At 34.3% G+C, this 16,909-nt stretch overlaps 1 protein-coding gene across 5 annotated transcripts in view; it reads left to right on the top strand.

Annotated features, from left to right (window-relative positions):
* Pex2 (peroxisomal biogenesis factor 2) overlaps window positions 1-16,909 on the top strand; it is a 67,029-nt gene that overhangs the window by 30,545 nt on the left and 19,575 nt on the right. For all 5 annotated transcript variants that reach the window (XM_087190510.1, XM_004842031.4, XM_013071214.3 and 2 more), the window contains one exon: window positions 1-16,909. This exon is cut by the window's left edge and continues 14,148 nt beyond it; it is cut by the window's right edge and continues 19,575 nt beyond it. The gene's annotated coding sequence lies outside the window, so the exon portion shown is untranslated.

Genomic DNA, 16,909 nt, shown 5'->3' with positions numbered 1-16,909 from the left:
TTTCAGTTGATGAACTCGTAAGAGGTATCCCTGGATGAATTACTTCCACCCACACTTTAGTTTTCCACAGTTTTCAAAATTGAGAAATGGAAAATGGATATTCAAGTACAATATATGTCGATTAGAACAGGAATGAAGCCTGCAGATCAGTGATGGTCTAAATCCATATATGAGAAATGAAAACTCCTTAGGAATACTGATGAGGAAAAGATTAAGGTTCCCCTAAAACCCTTAGGAAATTAAATTGTAGTCATTTCAAATAAAACACCTCAATTTTTGGATTGAGAGGTTGAATCAAAAATATGATAATCAAATATAATAATAATACAAAGTAATGGATAGTGCAAGGGGAAAGTAACTTATTTTCAAGATAATCAATTAGATTCTGGGGCTGGTTCTTGTGTATCCCCCTGTCTTCCATTGCAACTCTTGTTACCCACCTATGTCCTTTAATAATGGCCCTGTCTCAGCAGGGCCATTCTTCTGCAGAGTTTTCCAGGGATGTTTCAAGAGGTCTAAGTATCTGCACATGAGTTTGCCATTGTGCCTAGGAGTCACTCATCAATGGAAAGTAGAATAAAGGCATAGCATTATCTGTAATATGGTGAATTACATGGAATACACTGCCACTTCTAGTGGACTTCCTGCTGGCATCAAGCAAAGATTAGAGGCAGCCAAGAAAAGGGGCAAAGGTGGCTTTTATACATATATCTATAAACTAGGAAAACGCCAATCAAAATCGATTTCCTCATTCTCCTTATTTGCCTTTTATTCCTTGTTGCCCCTATTTACTTATTGGCCTCTAAGTTTATTTTAAACTGGTTTCTCCTTTATATAAACTGAAAATTAAGAACATATGAATGATTAAACTTGGCCTTCCTCCCTATTCAATTCAGACAAATGATTATTGAAGATTTTCCTCACTAGTTGGGCATTAGGAATCCAAAGATAAGAGATCAGAGTCTACCAAAGGAGCATATGTTCAGAATAAATAGACAAAGCACTTGAAGAGCATAGAGAAACAACTGACTTATTGAGTCAGATATCTACAGAGGGCTCCCCGGGGATAGTGCCATTCAAATTGTCCCAAAAATTTGTAGAATATTCTCAGGTGAAGAAATTTATAAAAGACAATGAAATGAAAAAATATATTCTTGAGAAGTAACATATGAGCCCCTAATATCCAAGATCAGATGAATAGTCATTCAACAAATAATCATAAAGGAACTATACTGTGCCAGATACTTGGCTGAGTGAGCACAAATGATGCAAAGACAGGTAAAATCAGAATATTTTCTGTCTTAAAAGAGCTCAAAGTTTTCCTAAAAACTATCACTATGGAAAACATGATGCTGTTATGACAGGATTTTATAGAAAGGCAATGTAAAGTGCGGTTCATAATATAAAGCATCATCTAGAGAAGAAAGCAAAGTCAAATTTATCCTAAGCATAGATCTACTTTTCCAAGGCAAGTAGACAAGGCTAAGGATGTATCCAGAGACAGAAGGCAGGCACATTGGAGATAAGGCTGTTGAAAGGGGTTAGATTTTAGCTGAAACAAACTCAAAACCCTTAGCCCTACCCAGTGGCAGGTACTCATCTAGATATTTTCATTCTGTGAAATAAATGTTATAAGCTACACTTCATAAAAGAGGCAATTGAGGTATTTGCCCATGGATACCCAGCAAGTGGAAGAACTAGATATTTCTCTCTCAAAATCCATCTTCTTTCTTTGATACCAAGTCACCCTTCACTTTTATTGCACAATTTCTCCCACACATGGAAGTTTTCAATTAGCTTGTCTATATCCTCTGTATTAAATTAATCTCAACAAAAAATCAGATCTATTTCAGCAAATAATAAAAACATTACTCAGGCGGTACTATTCTTTGGAATATTAGATCAGAAAAGATGAGAATATCCTAAGTAATTATATTATAACGGGTAAATAGGAGATTATATAATAGGATAATAATAATAATAATAATAATAGGATATAGATGTATTCTTGAGATATTTGGGGACTTGAAAGGAAAAGGCCCTATCTAGGATTTCTTTGCCCAAAGACACAGAGATAATTGTTCAAAAAGGGAAAGAGTTCTCTTGTAACTCAACATAGTGCCTGGTGCATAGTGGTTGTCAATAATTATTAGTTGGAGAAATTTTAAAAAATGAATATCAAGGAAAAAGTAAAATGTCAAAGATGTTCATTTTAACCTATGGAGTGGCCAAGTTATTTTCTGGTGCTACTGTTTTTAATAATATTTCAATAATATTACCAAGTATTGCTAGGAGTATAAAGAAGTTAGAATCATCTTATGTTACTGTAAGGATATTGTTTTTGAAACCAAGTTTGTTGTGTGTATGAGAAGCTTTAAAATAAGCTTCCTTTTCTATAAGTAATCGCAATTCCATAATTTAATATTGCTAATATGCAGTAGGATATTCATCTTTATTTACTATGATAAAAATTGGCAAGAACCAAAAATCTCCAATAGATAGATTAAATAAATCATGCTATAAAAGAATATTTTAAAATATGGCAATATTTTTATTTGCCATTCAGTAAAAATTAAAAATCAATTATCCATAAAATGTGGAATATCACTCCATTTTCATAAACAAAATATTTATAAGTTTATATATATAAATCTATAACAAACAACTGCAGAATTTATAGCAAAATATTCCTAGCCACCATCTTTGGGAGCTTTGAGTAATTTCTATTTCCTTCTAGGTGACTTTTTTTTGTATTTTCCAAATTTTTGAACAATAAATATGTAATTATATTAGAAAAATAAATAATTCATAAAATGTAAAGGAAAGCAACAAAATTAGAAAAATATTTTCAAATTATATGAAAGATAAAGGAATAATGTCCTTAACCCCATTCTAAGAGAATAAAATCCATTAAAACATAATTCTCAGAAAAGGAAATAAAATGGCTAAAATAAATTTATATAAATACATTCCACTTGGCTAGTAATCAAAGAAATGCTAGTCAGAATACCAATACACTATATGAATATGAATATTAATGGCTGATGATTGCCCAGCAATGATACACCTTAGGAAAGAAATTTACCACTATAAATGAAAAACTTAACAATTCAAATTTGACCCAAGATTTCCACTTCTTGGAATGTATCATAGGAAAACAATCAGGAATGAGGACAATGATTTATGTAAAATATGTATGTCATATGGTTTTTTGTACTCCCAGGTTTCACATATGTATATATTATAGGAATTTATGGTATACATCTCAGAGAAAGTGTTTTGATGTTTTTCAACTGAGACTGAAAATGAAGGATTTACTTGGGCTCAGATAATGATGATAGAGGACATTGTGCCCTGCTGTATGTTCTATCCACCCTCATGAAGTATGACCCTATGTATTAATCAAGGTTCTCTAGAGAAATAAAACCAATAGGACAAATATAATTCATTATAATCAAAAAGATTCATTATAACAAATTGCCTCACACAATTGTGGAAGCTAGAAAGTCCAAAATCTTTAGGGTATGCTGGCAGGCTGGAAATTATCTTTTGTTAGGGGAAGGCCATTCTTTTTATTCTGTTCAGGCCTTCAGTTAACTGCATAAGGCTACCCACATTGTGGAAGGCAATATACTTTACTTAAAGTCCATGAATTCAAATGTTAATTGTACACAAAACACCCTCATAGCAATATTTAGGATAATATTTATATAAATACCTGGGCATTAAGGTATTTGTGGCTTGGCCAAATTGACACATAAAATCACACTGTGAGATGGAGGACCTGCAGCAGAAGATAAAAGAAGTGTTCTTGGGAAGACCCTGCTAGCAATATGCAATTATTGCTCAGGGTTTCAAGGGACAAAACCTGGTCATAGTGGACAGAGGAGGTTTCTTCTCTTTAGAACATAGAAAAGGTCTGATTCAATGAGTACTTAGATTAGTACCATCTTAATACCTCCAACATTTGGACCCTGGAAACTGGCAAACAAGACCACATGGTCTAGTGATAATTTGGATACACAGCAATAGGTGATACACAGAAATGTATTAAAATAACCCCTTATCATATTGAACCTGATTTTAGACAACACATGAATCGAATGGCAATAAACTCTGAAAGTTTGCTACTTAAGACAGAACATATAATATTTTTTTCTTCATGTTGACATATGCTACTTTCAATTAAATAACAATGATAGTATTCTAAATTCAATAATAGTATATACAAAGATTACATTTCTAGTCATTTAGAAATACTAGCTGAAGTGAGCCAGGGATTTAGTTTAGTGGTTCTGCACCTGACTAGCAAGCACAAGGTCCTGAGTTTGATCCCGGTACCACCACCCCCCCAAAAAAATATATATATATATTAGTTGAAGTATTGTCTTACTTTAGATTAAGACAACAATGAACTATGAATGGAGAAAAGCACTGCTTTTGGGGTCTTTTGATGTCTTTGTTATTGCTGCTGGTACTGTTTTTTTTTTAAGCACCTGTCACATGTTAGGCACTCTATAAATAAATATTGATGAATGAATTTCCCATAAATGGAAATACCTCTTTTCAAATAAGATACAGTACTTGAGTCTTACCAAGGTCATGAATTTTTTCTATTTTTTTAATTAATTTTATTGGTACATCATAGGTATACAATATAATGACATTCATCATTGGAAATTTGCACCTTTATGTAATCTCTCTTGTTTCTTATTTTTTCCCCATTCCCGTGGCCTCCCTTCCACCTCTCACTCCCTCCCTATCTACAAAGACTTTGCTTCCATTTTTTCTTTTTCTCATATTAATTCTATTCCCTTCTTTCATTTCCCACACCCCTCCCACTTTGCCTTCCCCTTTGCCCCTTTTCTTCCTATTTCACATTATCTCTTATGTCTTTTAGTACTTATAAAACACTTGCACTTTCTCACACTAGAGAAAGTATTCAGTATTTACACTTGTGTGTCCTATTTATTTCACTTAACAATATCCTTCAATGTGTATCCATTTAGCTATAAATTTCTTTAATTTCTCACTTTTTATGACTGAGCAGTACTCCATTTTATTTTTTTAAAAACCACATTTTCTTTATCCAGTCTCCAGTTGATGGGCATTTGGGCTGTTTCCAAATTTTAGGTATGACAAATTGTGCTGCTATGAACATGGTTGCACATATATCACTTTGGTGTGATTCCTTGAATTCTTTGGTTAAGATATTCAGCATGGGAATAGCTGAGTCAAATGGGACTTCCATTCCTAGTTCTTTGAGGTATCTCCATACTGATTTCCACAGAGGTTGTACCAGTCGATACTCCCACCAGCAGTGGACCAGTGTTCCTCTTTCCCCACAGCCCCACCAGCATTTGTCGTTGGTTGATTTCTTGATAGCAGCCATTCTTTCAGGGGTTAGGTAGAATGTCAGCGTTGTTTTCATTTGCATCTCTCGAATGACCAGTGAAGTTGAACATTTTTTCATGAGTTTATTTGGTATTTCTACTTCTTTGTCTGAGAAATGACTGTTCATTTCAGATGTCCATTTTCGGATTGGGTCTTTAAAGTTGGGAAGTCTGATTTTTTTTAAGTTCTTTATAGATTGGAGATAATAGACCTTTGTCTGAGAAACAGCAAGAGAAGATTTTCTCCCACATTTTGCATTGTCTCTTCACACTGTTGGTCATTTCTCTTGTAGTGCAGAAGCTTTTTAATAAGAAGAGATCCCACTTGTTGATTGTGCTACTTCACAGGAAACTGGGTTTTTGTTCATAAAATCCTTTCCTAAGCCAATATCTTCAAGAGTTCAACCTAACGTCTGTTCCAGCCAGCTCAGTGTTTCTGTTTTAGTATTTAGATCTTTAATCCATTTTGATTTTAGTTTAGTGCATGGTGAGAGATATAGGTCTAGTTTTAATCTTTGGCAAGTTGAAACTCAATTTTTCCAGCACCATTTATTAAAGAGGCTATCTTTCCTCCAGTGAAGGTGTTTGGCTTCTTTATCAAAGATGAGATGGCTGAGTGTGTCTGGAGTTGTTTCTGGATCTTCTAATCTGTTCCACTCAGGTCTGTTTCTTTGCCAGTACCATGCTGTTTTTATCACAGTAGCTTTGTAGTATAGTTTCAAGTTGGGGGTTGTGATACACCCTGCCATGTCTCTGTTACCTAGAATTGCTTTTGTTATTCTGGGTCTCTTCTTGTTCCAAATGAATTTTTGGATTGTTTTCTTAAGGTCTGTGAAGTATGCTGCTGGGGTTTCAATTGGAATTGCATTGAATCTATGTAGCAGTTTTGGAAGTATGGCCATTTTCATTATGTTGATTCTTCCTATGCAGGTGCAAGGGATATCTTTGCATTTTCAAATATCATCTTCAATCTCTCTTTTCAGAGTGCTATAGTTTTCAGAGAAGAGGTCTTTGATTTCTTTTGTTAGGTTGATTGCTAGGTATTTCAGTTTCTTGGATGCTATTGTGAAAGGAATTATTTGCCCTATTTCTGTCTCAGTGAGTCTGTTGTTCATGTAGAGGAAAGCTATTGATTTTTGTGTGTTGACCTTGTATCCAGCTACTTTATTGAACTTGGTTATTAAGTCTAGAAGACTTTTGGTGAAGTTCTTGGGGTCTTCTACATAGAGTATCATGTCATCTGCAAATAATTTCAATTTGACTTCGTCATTTCCTAGCTTTATTCCTTTTATTTTTTTCTCTTGTCTAATTGCTGTGGCTAATGTTTCCAAGACTATATTGAACAGGAGTGGTGATAGTGGACATCTTTGTCTTGTTGCTGATTTTAGTGTGAAAGATTTCAGTTTTTGAGCATTTAGTATGATATTGGCTGTTGGTTTTTCATAGATGGCTTTTATCACATTGAGGTAGAGACCATCTATTCCAATTTTTTAGGGTTTTTATCATAAATGCATGTTGCATTTTTTCAAATGCTTTTTTTGCATCTATTGAGATGATTATGTGGATTTTGTCCTTGGCTCTATTAGTGTATTACATTTATTTCTTTGCACATGTTGACCCATCCCTGCATCCCTGGGATGAATCTTAGTTAGTCTTTTTGATGATTTTCTGCATTCTATTTGCCAGTACCTTATTAAGGATTTTTGCATCAGTGTCATTAGTGAGATTGGCCTATAGTTCTCTTTTCTGGTTGGGTCCTTCTCTGCTTTGGGGATCAAGGTGATGCTTGCTTCCAGGAATAAATTTGGGAGTATTGCTTCCCTTTCAATTTCATTGAAGAGGTTAAACATTAGTGCCAGTAGTTCCTCTCTAAATATCTTGTAGAATTCAGTGGTGAAGCCACTGGGACCTGAGCTTTTCTTAGTTGTTAAGTTTATTTACATTTTCAATTTCATTGATTGATATTGGGTCATTAAATATATTTAGGTCTTCTTCATTCAACTTTGGTAATTCATATGTATCTAGGAATCTGTCCATTTCTTCTGTGTTTACCATTGTATTGGCATATATGTTCCCAAAGTAGGTATTGATGATCTTCTGGATTTCTGCTTGGTCCGTTGTAATTTCATCCTTTTCATTCCTAATTGCATGGATTGGGACCTTTTCTTTCCTTTTTGTGATAAGGTTGGATAGGGTTTGTCAATTTTGTTTATTCTTTTAAAGAACCAACTCTTGGCTTCATTAATTTTTTGTATCATTCTCTTTATCTCCATTGCATTGATGTCTGTTCTGATCTTTATAATTTCCTCCCTGTATGAGCTTTGGGTTTGTCCTGGTCTTCTTTTTCTAGACGCTTGAGGTTCAGCATCAGGTTGTTTAATTGGGCTCGTTCTGTTTTCCTAATATGTGTATTCACTGCTATGAATTTCTCTCATAAGACTGCTTTCATTGTGTCCCATAGATTCCCATATGTTGTATTGTCATTGTCATTTAATTGAAGCAACTGTCTGATTTCTTCTTTCATTTCCTCTGTGACCCATTGGATATTCAGAAGTGTGTTGTTCAATTTCCATGTGTTTATAAAATTCCTGCAGGTTTTTTTGCTATTGATCTACAATTTCATTGCACTCTGGACTGATAATATACAGGGGATAACTTCAATTCCTTTGTACTTACTTAAACATATTCTATTAGCGAGTATGTGGTCAATTTTGGAGAATGACCCATGTGCAGCTGAAAAGAACGTGTATTTTGATTTTGTGGGGTGGAACACTCTGTAAACATCTGTTAAGTTCATTTCAAGAATTTGTTTGAGGGCCAGGGATTTATCTCAGTGGTTTCTCTGCCTGCTGTGCAAGCACAAGGACCTGAATTCGATCCCCAGTGCCAGAAGAAAAAACATATTTTTGATTGAATTTTACTATTTCATTGCTAATTTTTTGTCTAGTTGATCTATCTATTTGTGACAGTGGGATATGGAGGTCTCCCACTACTATTGTATTAGTGCTTAATTGATTTTCATTTCTGTTAGTATTTGTTTTATATAGTTGGGTGCACTAGTGTTTGGTGCATATATGTTTATGATTTTTATCTTTTTCTCTTGGATTATTCCGTTTACAAGAATGTAGTGTCCCTCTTTGACTCTCTTAATCAGTGTTAGTTTGAAATCCATTTGATCTGCAAAGAGAATAGCTATTCCTGCTTTTTTTCAGGTTCCTGTCACATGGAGTATTGTTTTCCACCCTTTAACTTTCAGTCTATGAGTTTCTTTTTGAATTAAGTGTTTTTCTTGTATGCAGCATATTGTTGGATCTTGCTTGTTGACCCCTTCTGCCAGTCCATTTCTTTTGATTGGTGAACTGAGACCACTAATGTTGATGGTTAGAATTGATACATATTGACTTATCATTGTCATGACTTTTTCTTTTTGTTGGATTTTCCCCCTTTGTGTTTAATTTCTTGTTGTGCCTGATGAATTCATTCTGCTGGGCTTCCTGTGGTTGTGATCATAATTGTCTTTTCCTAGAATGTTGTTTAAAAATTTTTGGAGTGCTGGTTTGGTATTCATTTCATGCTCTTTGTCATGAAAGTATCTCATTTCTCCATCAGTTTTGAGAGATAGTTTTGCAGGTTACATCCATCTGGGTTGGAGGCTGTTTTCCTTTAGGGCTTGAAATATGTCACTCCAAGCTCTTCTTGCCTTGAGGGTTTGCATTGAGAAGTCTGATGTGATTCTGATGGGCTTTCCTTTGTATGTGATCTGTTTCTTTTCTCTAACTGCTTGTAGAATTTTGTTCTCTGTTGGATTTCTGGAATCTTAACTATTTATGACTGTGTGTAGATTTTTTTTTTTTTTGATCAAGGCTAGTTGGAGTCCTGTGTGCCTCATTTATCTGTATGTCAAGTTCTTTTCCCCTTCTTGGGAAGTTGCCTGCCTCACTTCTGTGAAGAATTTTTTTATGTCATTTGCACTCTCTCGTTTCTTCATTGACTATGGTAAGTCTGATGTTATTCTTCTCTGCATCATGTAGCAGCTGCTGGATTGACTTCTCATTGTCCCTTACTGTTTCTAAGAAATTTTTCTTTTCCTGGTCACTAATTGCAATCTTAACTTCTATATCTGAAAGTCTGTCCTCACATTGGCTCATTCTGCTGCATAAACTTTCAGTGGAGTTTTTAATCTCCTGGAAATCTGTTTGTATGTGTTTTATGGATTCCATTTGTTTCCTATGTTGGGTTTCCATCATGTTCCTCATCTCTGTTTTTTATCTGTGTTCTCTCTAGATTTATTAATCATGTCTTGCACTATGGACCCAATCTCTGCTGATATCTGAGAAATTATTTCTGATTTCATTTTTTTTCCAAATCCCCTTTCATTGCCAGTATCAGATTGTTCCATCTCATTTCCCTTTGGGATTGCTTTAGGTAATCTGGAGGTCTGGTTGTGAGACTTGTTTATGTGTCTTCTCCTTTCAACAGGGCGGGTGGGAGGATATGTGCTGCTGGAGCCTGCAAGGCTCACATCCTTGATGCTCAGGGTGGTGGTACAGCAGCCTGGAAGATTCATCTCCTCTGCGCTGGGGGCAGCTCTGCTCCTCTGCACTCAGGGTGGTGGTATGGTGGCCCAGAAGGTTTACCCCCAAGATCATGAATTTAATGCATCACTAATCTTTCCAATGTGTGTTTTTCTTCATTTCTTATAATTCTGATTACATTGTTAAAATCAGAAATTGATATTTGTAAGCATAATTATTAAACCTGATATTCCACTTCACTAAAAAGCATTCACTCTTACATAGTCTAATCTTATTAGACCTGTTTCTTATCTCCAGTGAGGACTATGAGTTAGAAAGCTAAATATGTTTCAAGATGCTCAGCTTTTTGAACCAGAAAACTGAACCTTTATCTTCCAGAACTTCTATTTATCCATTGAAAAGACAGAAGCAACATTAGCTTTGTAAGTAACCTAATTCTTCATGTTCCTCCTTGTACTTTTTAGTACTATTCAGGCTATTTTCCTTTTTATATTTTTTTCAGCATTCACCATTGCGGAAGTATATATTATTCATAGTTTTTATTTCAGTTAAAGAAAGTTCATACCAGTACATTTATTTGCAAATCAGGTTATATGGAGGACTTCTGCTTTGAAATAAAAAATAATATCCTAGTTGTACAATATGTCCAATAAAGACAATTAAATTCAGCAACATGAAACACTAACTTACCAATGTAGGTATCAAATTACCTACATTGTAAAACCTGGGTAGTGCCTGCACAGTATGTAGCCAAGACTAATCGAAACTTCATCCACAACTCTTCACACTAGAATACTCCATTGACTTAAGTAGGATTTTAACACTAAAGCTGAACTTTTACATATAGTGAAATCATAGTCAACTATAGGAAAAATACCTCACTGGTGTGCAAATATTGAAAGTTCAGGATTTTCTGGGGCTTTTGTATTTTTTTTAATCTTTGTATTCAAGGGAATGTTTCATTTACACGAACCAATTCAAGTTCTGCCTCTTCCATGCCACAGTTAGTTCTTATCTGTGGTCATGAATTTCCTTATTTGGTAAAGACTCATAAGGTCACAGGCTTGAAATAATTTTTTCAAGGAATTCATTTATAAAATCTTTATCAATTGTATATACAGACTATTTTTTTACCTCCAAAAACTGAATTCAGTGATACCCCCAAAAGTAAAACATGCTTTTGAGCAGTTTTATTTCCATAAAATGTTTACCTGCCATTTCAAAATAGTGTCTGTGTCATAATTCTGCCCTGTAAACCCATTAAAAAGTCTACAAGATATCTTTTGTATGCTTGAATAAAACAAAACATGGCCATCTTCCTTTGCTTATATCTAGTCATACACCTTCAGGCTGGCCTACTGTTCCTCTAGTATCAATGCCCACACCCAAGGAAGCTGAGACAAGGGACTGAATGGAGCACACACTACGTGCTAATTGTTGAGACCCAGGATTATAGCCACCTAAATGACTAGGAGGGGGTCTTTTTATAATTTTGAGTTTTACATACCATGTTTTTTACTACATGCTTTTGAAATTTAGTTTATCTCAAGAAGGCATGTTCCTATTGGGACAAAGTTGTCATAGAGGGTAGGAGACTTGTTCCTTACATGACAGCATTCCAAATCACACCTCTGTATACCTTTCCAAGTGTTTCTATTGCTATCATCATGCCAACATCATTAGCTTCTTAAAGATTCATTGTTCCTAATCTAATATTTCTTTAAAGTTACATATTGATATGTAATACACTATACTTTAGCCTCATTTTTATTATTCCATGATTTTACTTTTCAGTAGTTTCAATTACTTTATCAAAGCTGAACTCTTTGGCCTACTTTTCAAAAATCATACATATTAGATCTAACTTGAAAAATTTAACCCAACAGATTAAAAATTTAACTGATTCTCATTATCTCTAAATCTACTTCTTTAGTATATTCTTTTAATTATATCACCATATATGTAGTCTCGATGAAAAAGAAACCTGTATTTATTTTTTGATTTCCCCTCTCCCTACTCTTGGATGCACTGTCTCCTGGCCATGTTAATTTTACATTTGCACTGTCTTATATATCCTTTCTATCCACTGCTATCTACTTTCCTGCCCTAATTTAGATTGTTATAATCTCTGATTTCCTTTTCTCTACTTCAAATTAATTATGCTTCTACACTGCTTTAAAGTGTCTTTGATGGTTTCCCATAAGTAAAGGAAAAATGCCCAAAGAATTTTGAATCTTTGATTCTTTCCTCATTTGCTCTTCACAGTGGAAACTTCATAGACTTCCATAGTTTTGGCCTCAGTGATTCTCACTTCTTTGCAACTCTGACACTTTCCACTTTTTCACAAATGTCTGCAGCCATCATGGCCATAATAACTCATTACCTTTATTTCTAATTTATATCAATTATCAGTGGCCCTACATAATAATCACTCTTTATAGTCTAGGTATGAAGAAGGTGTTGGAATTAATTTACTGTAGCTTTAAGTTCCCTAAAGATTGCACTTTACATTTTACCAAGATGTGTGCCTTTTCCTGCCTTTAAATGTGTAACGTAAATGTCTCAATTATTCTCAGTAGACTCTGTCCTGTTATAAATAGCAATAGTATAGTATTTTTTTAACTTCTGCTTATTATCTATTACTTTGTGAATTTTATATACTTTCTTACTGGGTGAACTTTATTTCTTCTCTACAAGTGCACAATATGTAATCTTCATTTAAGGGTATGACCACATGTGTTAAACTATGCTGACTGAAACATTTACTGATCATTTTTTCCTCATACTAAGTAACAACAGAGGATTTTTACCTGTGAAGAAGCTAGGTCTGAATCTGTTTTTAATTTGCTCCTGCTATGTTATGTTGAAATATCAAGATGCTTTAATGAAAAATTTTAAAATAACAGTTCTTATCAATGAAAAGCACCTTGGCTCCTTGTCATCAAACCTTTCTGATAATTAGAGACAGAATAGGCAAAAAAGTCTCCTAAGAATTTAAAACAATTTCAAACTCAGAGATAGAAGGTTGAGCTGAGACAGATCTGAACCTAAGATATACCAGGGAACCAGGCTTCCGAATACATTGTTCAGAAGTGAAATAGACTTCTTATCTCTCTGAGGCTCAACACCATTTTGCTTAAGCAACAGAGTAAAACAAATAATTAAATGCAATGTCTCCTAGAGAGAACTTAAGTATTTGAGTTCACTGAGAGATCAGCACCTAACTAGGGATGAATTTTCCTCAGAAGGATTAAAGCACAAGGAGGAAGAAAAACTGAGTAGGTGGGCGTGCTGTGTGCCATAGCCAAATGCTCCAGGAAGCCATGGACATGAAGGGAAAATGACAATGAATGAAAATGAAATAAGACATTCTGTGACATCACAGAAAAGAAACACAATCATTTTTAAATTGGTATCTCATTTCTTTGTCCTTTCTATGGAATTAATCATTAATATTTATGCTGTGTTGGTAGTATTTGCCTCCTTTTCAAAACGACAATTCTCTAGAGTTGTTTGCCATTGTTACCAATCAGTGAGGAGACTAGGGTCAGATTTTAGCTATCTAAGAAGACAATGGAACCATCTAATTGTGATTAGTCTGAACCATAGCTCCAAAGTCTTTGCAAATCTGATTTAATCCATCTGTTCTAATGGCAAGTATCCCATTACCTCGTCTAAACTCTGATATTCTTTAAAAGTGTATCTGTCAAACTATAGATCGTGACCCACCAGGGTTAATTAAATCAATTTAGTAAGTTGGGAACAGCATCTTTGAAAACTGAAACAAGTATAATGAGGTAAAAGAGAAAATGAATTTCTTGTCACATGGAAAGAATAATGTGCTAGATAGAATAAGAAAACCTGCACTTCATATCTAAATGGCTTCAGTGCAATAAAAAAGTACTTCTCACAGATAAAAAAAGCCAATACATCTTAGACAGGCCTCCTCTATCACAATCTGGAACCTGCAGCAGTGAAGAGAGAGCTTGAGGAACACACAAGGGTATATATGGGCTGGCCCTGAAAGTTGCTTGCATCACTTCTGCCCATATCCCATGGCCCAGAACTTGGTCATGTGAACCCAATGCAACTGTAAGGAAGGCTTCATAGTGCAGTCCTTTTATGTATATGTAAGGAGAAATAGAAATAGAATTTTTACCACGACCCTTTATTGAAACCCACTGTTCTTGAACATTTATGAGCTTTTGGAGGATAGTCTTAACAAATACTTCACTTTTCCTAGAAGATCAAGCAGCAATTTTATTTTTTTTCTGAAAAAAAGAGAACTTTCTGTTATCATTGTGGCAAAAACCCCAATTTTGTTTTTATGCATTTGAATTTTCCCATAAAGTCCTTTAAAAAGATCTGTATTGACCATCTACTACTGTATCAGGTCTCAGCAGAGAATCAAAGACATGTAGAATGGCTGTTCTTCCTGATTCTTCATCATCCTTTTCTCCCATCCAAGTAAACCAGGATCAGAAGAGAATGGGTGTGTTCAGGATGGGGTGGTATAGCCATAGACTCATCACCCTTTTCTATCTCTGAATTCCTCCAGTCACATGTTCTTAGGGACCAGCACCAAAAATCCCCAGAGAGCCACAATTGGAGACTGTCATTTTCAAAAGGGAGAGAGAGAGAGATTGATTTTCAATTAAAAAAAATTTCGGGTGGACTGGACTACATATCTGAGCTCCTGATACTTTTTTTTCTGATTCTCTTCATGGACTCTGCATCCAATAATTAGATGCTGCTATGAGCTGAATTGTGCCCTTCATAATTCATAAGCAGAAATGTGAACACCTAATATAACTTTATTTGGAAATAGGGATTTTAGAACATAATTAAGGTTAAATGAGATTGTAAAAGTGAGCTCCTATTATGATACCATAAGAAAAGATTTTTCTCTGTATATGTCACACATGGAGGAAAGGCTATGTGAGAAACAGTGAGAAAGGGATCATTTAAAGCCAAAACAGATTCTTCACTAGATCCTAGCCAGGTACACTCCCTGATCGGAAACTTCCAAACTCCAGAGCTGTAAGAAACTGCTGCTATTTATGCCACTCAGTTCATGATATGTTGTTTTGGCACCCTGAGCAGTCTATAACAATAATGGTATATAATTATTAAATATCTTCTTTCTGTGTTAGTTCCTTGTACCTGTCCAAACTGAGTTCATTAATCCCATCTTTTCACTATGTACATCACACTCAATTGTCATTACTCGTATATGTATTTAGTCATCTACTAAAAATGTATGTTTCTAAAGAGTAGGAACCACCAAGAGTAGTCCACACCAAAGAAATGTGGAAACATATGTCAACAGAGCTAAAATGTGTCATTTATTAAGTATTGTGTTATATGTTACGTTATCTGCTTTAATAGTTACATTAACCATAATGTTATATTGTTATCACCATCTTGCAAATAAGGAAACAGGCTTAATAACTCTAATATTGCAGTATCATGCAATAAGAAATCAGTGGAATGAGATTTGAACCAACGCATGTTGAACTCCAAGTCACATTTCTTTTAATATCATGTTGTAAATCTATAAGTGTTCTCTGCTCTTTCCCCTATCTTGCCAACCTTTTGGACTTGCTTTCAGAGCCTAGCTCAGTAGTAACTACAGAATTATGTCTAGCTAGGCCTTACCAACTTCTCTAATTTCCACTCTTTCTGTCCCTATATCCCTTTCCCTTTCCTTGTCCTAGATCGTTAACACAGTCACCTACATTATTTTAGTTGATAGTGTGATTAAAACAATGCAATAATATAATATTGAGTTTCTGTATTTAATTATTCAATAATTACTTTCCTTTTTGTTTCAGTCATTATAATGTAATTAGTGAATCAATTTAATTAAATAAAACATCTTTGTTCTGCTTTCTTTTAAAAATATAGTGAGATTCTCTCCTTTACCGTATTTATTTCTACAATGTCACAAGCTAAGTCTTTTATTAAGTTGTTTAAATCCACTGAGTTTATGTTATCAGGTCCAGGAATGTTTGCCATTGTAAGTCTTCTCACCCAAAGAAGACATTCACAAGTGACACATGATAAGGATTTCTTATAACATTGCAACAAAAACAACAAAAAAGAACATGCATGTTCCTTAAAAGCCATACATATTTGGGTGATTCAGACAATGTATAATAATATAAATAGATTAATAAACCTAAAAGTGATTCACATTCATTTTTTGTTATAACTGATTCACAAAAACATGTATTATAAAGTTAAAAGAAGTCCTGCAACAGAAAGTTTAAATATGTCATTTTAAAGCAAATGTTTAGATAAATTTAATTGACAGTTTTCAATACAATGGCCTTGAAATATCTGTGAGTCATTTTGCTTGAATGAAATTCATAGGAAGTCAAACTGATTGTGAAAAAGTACATTAAAAATAGTACTACTAATAACCCATAATATTATTTTCAAAATAAGTCTTTTCCTAACTACTTGTAATATTGTTTCTTTATTTTTGCTATTTTCATTTAATAAAAGCTTTCTGATATTTTCCTCAAAAATATTCTCACTACAAGATTTTAAATAAGTTAGTACCCTGTTACAGAATTATGGAAGGCAGACAGTGTACTATGAAGCCATGATTCCAAATAATCGTTGCTCACTTCTGGCTTTAAGATTCTTTTCCAAACTCTGAGATCAGGAATTTTTCAGAGCTAGGATCAAAATCCCAAAATGTGCTAAACTACCCTACCAGATGCACTCACTAAATTTGAATATACCTAAAAGGAGAGCTCTTAATGATAAGATAAGCTCTTAATGTACTATAATATTTGATAAATTTTGGGCTGATTCCATTGACTTCATGGTTTTTAAAAAGGAATAAATATAAAGGGACTGGCATCGTTACTAAATTATATTTAATTTTATAAGGGTTGTTAGTCTAGGGCCAGTTGCCCCTTAATTGTTCAGGTGGGTTTTGGGTGGCTTTCAGCTAAACATGTGCATTCC

The sequence above is a fragment of the Heterocephalus glaber genome, unplaced genomic scaffold, assembly GCF_053883595.1.
Source record: "Heterocephalus glaber isolate CG9 unplaced genomic scaffold, H.glaber_assembly_v1.0 deba00001553, whole genome shotgun sequence".
Classification (NCBI taxonomy): domain Eukaryota; kingdom Metazoa; phylum Chordata; class Mammalia; order Rodentia; family Bathyergidae; genus Heterocephalus; species Heterocephalus glaber.
The sequence above is the reverse complement of the archived record's forward strand: the minus strand, read 5'-3'. Positions and strand labels throughout refer to the sequence as shown.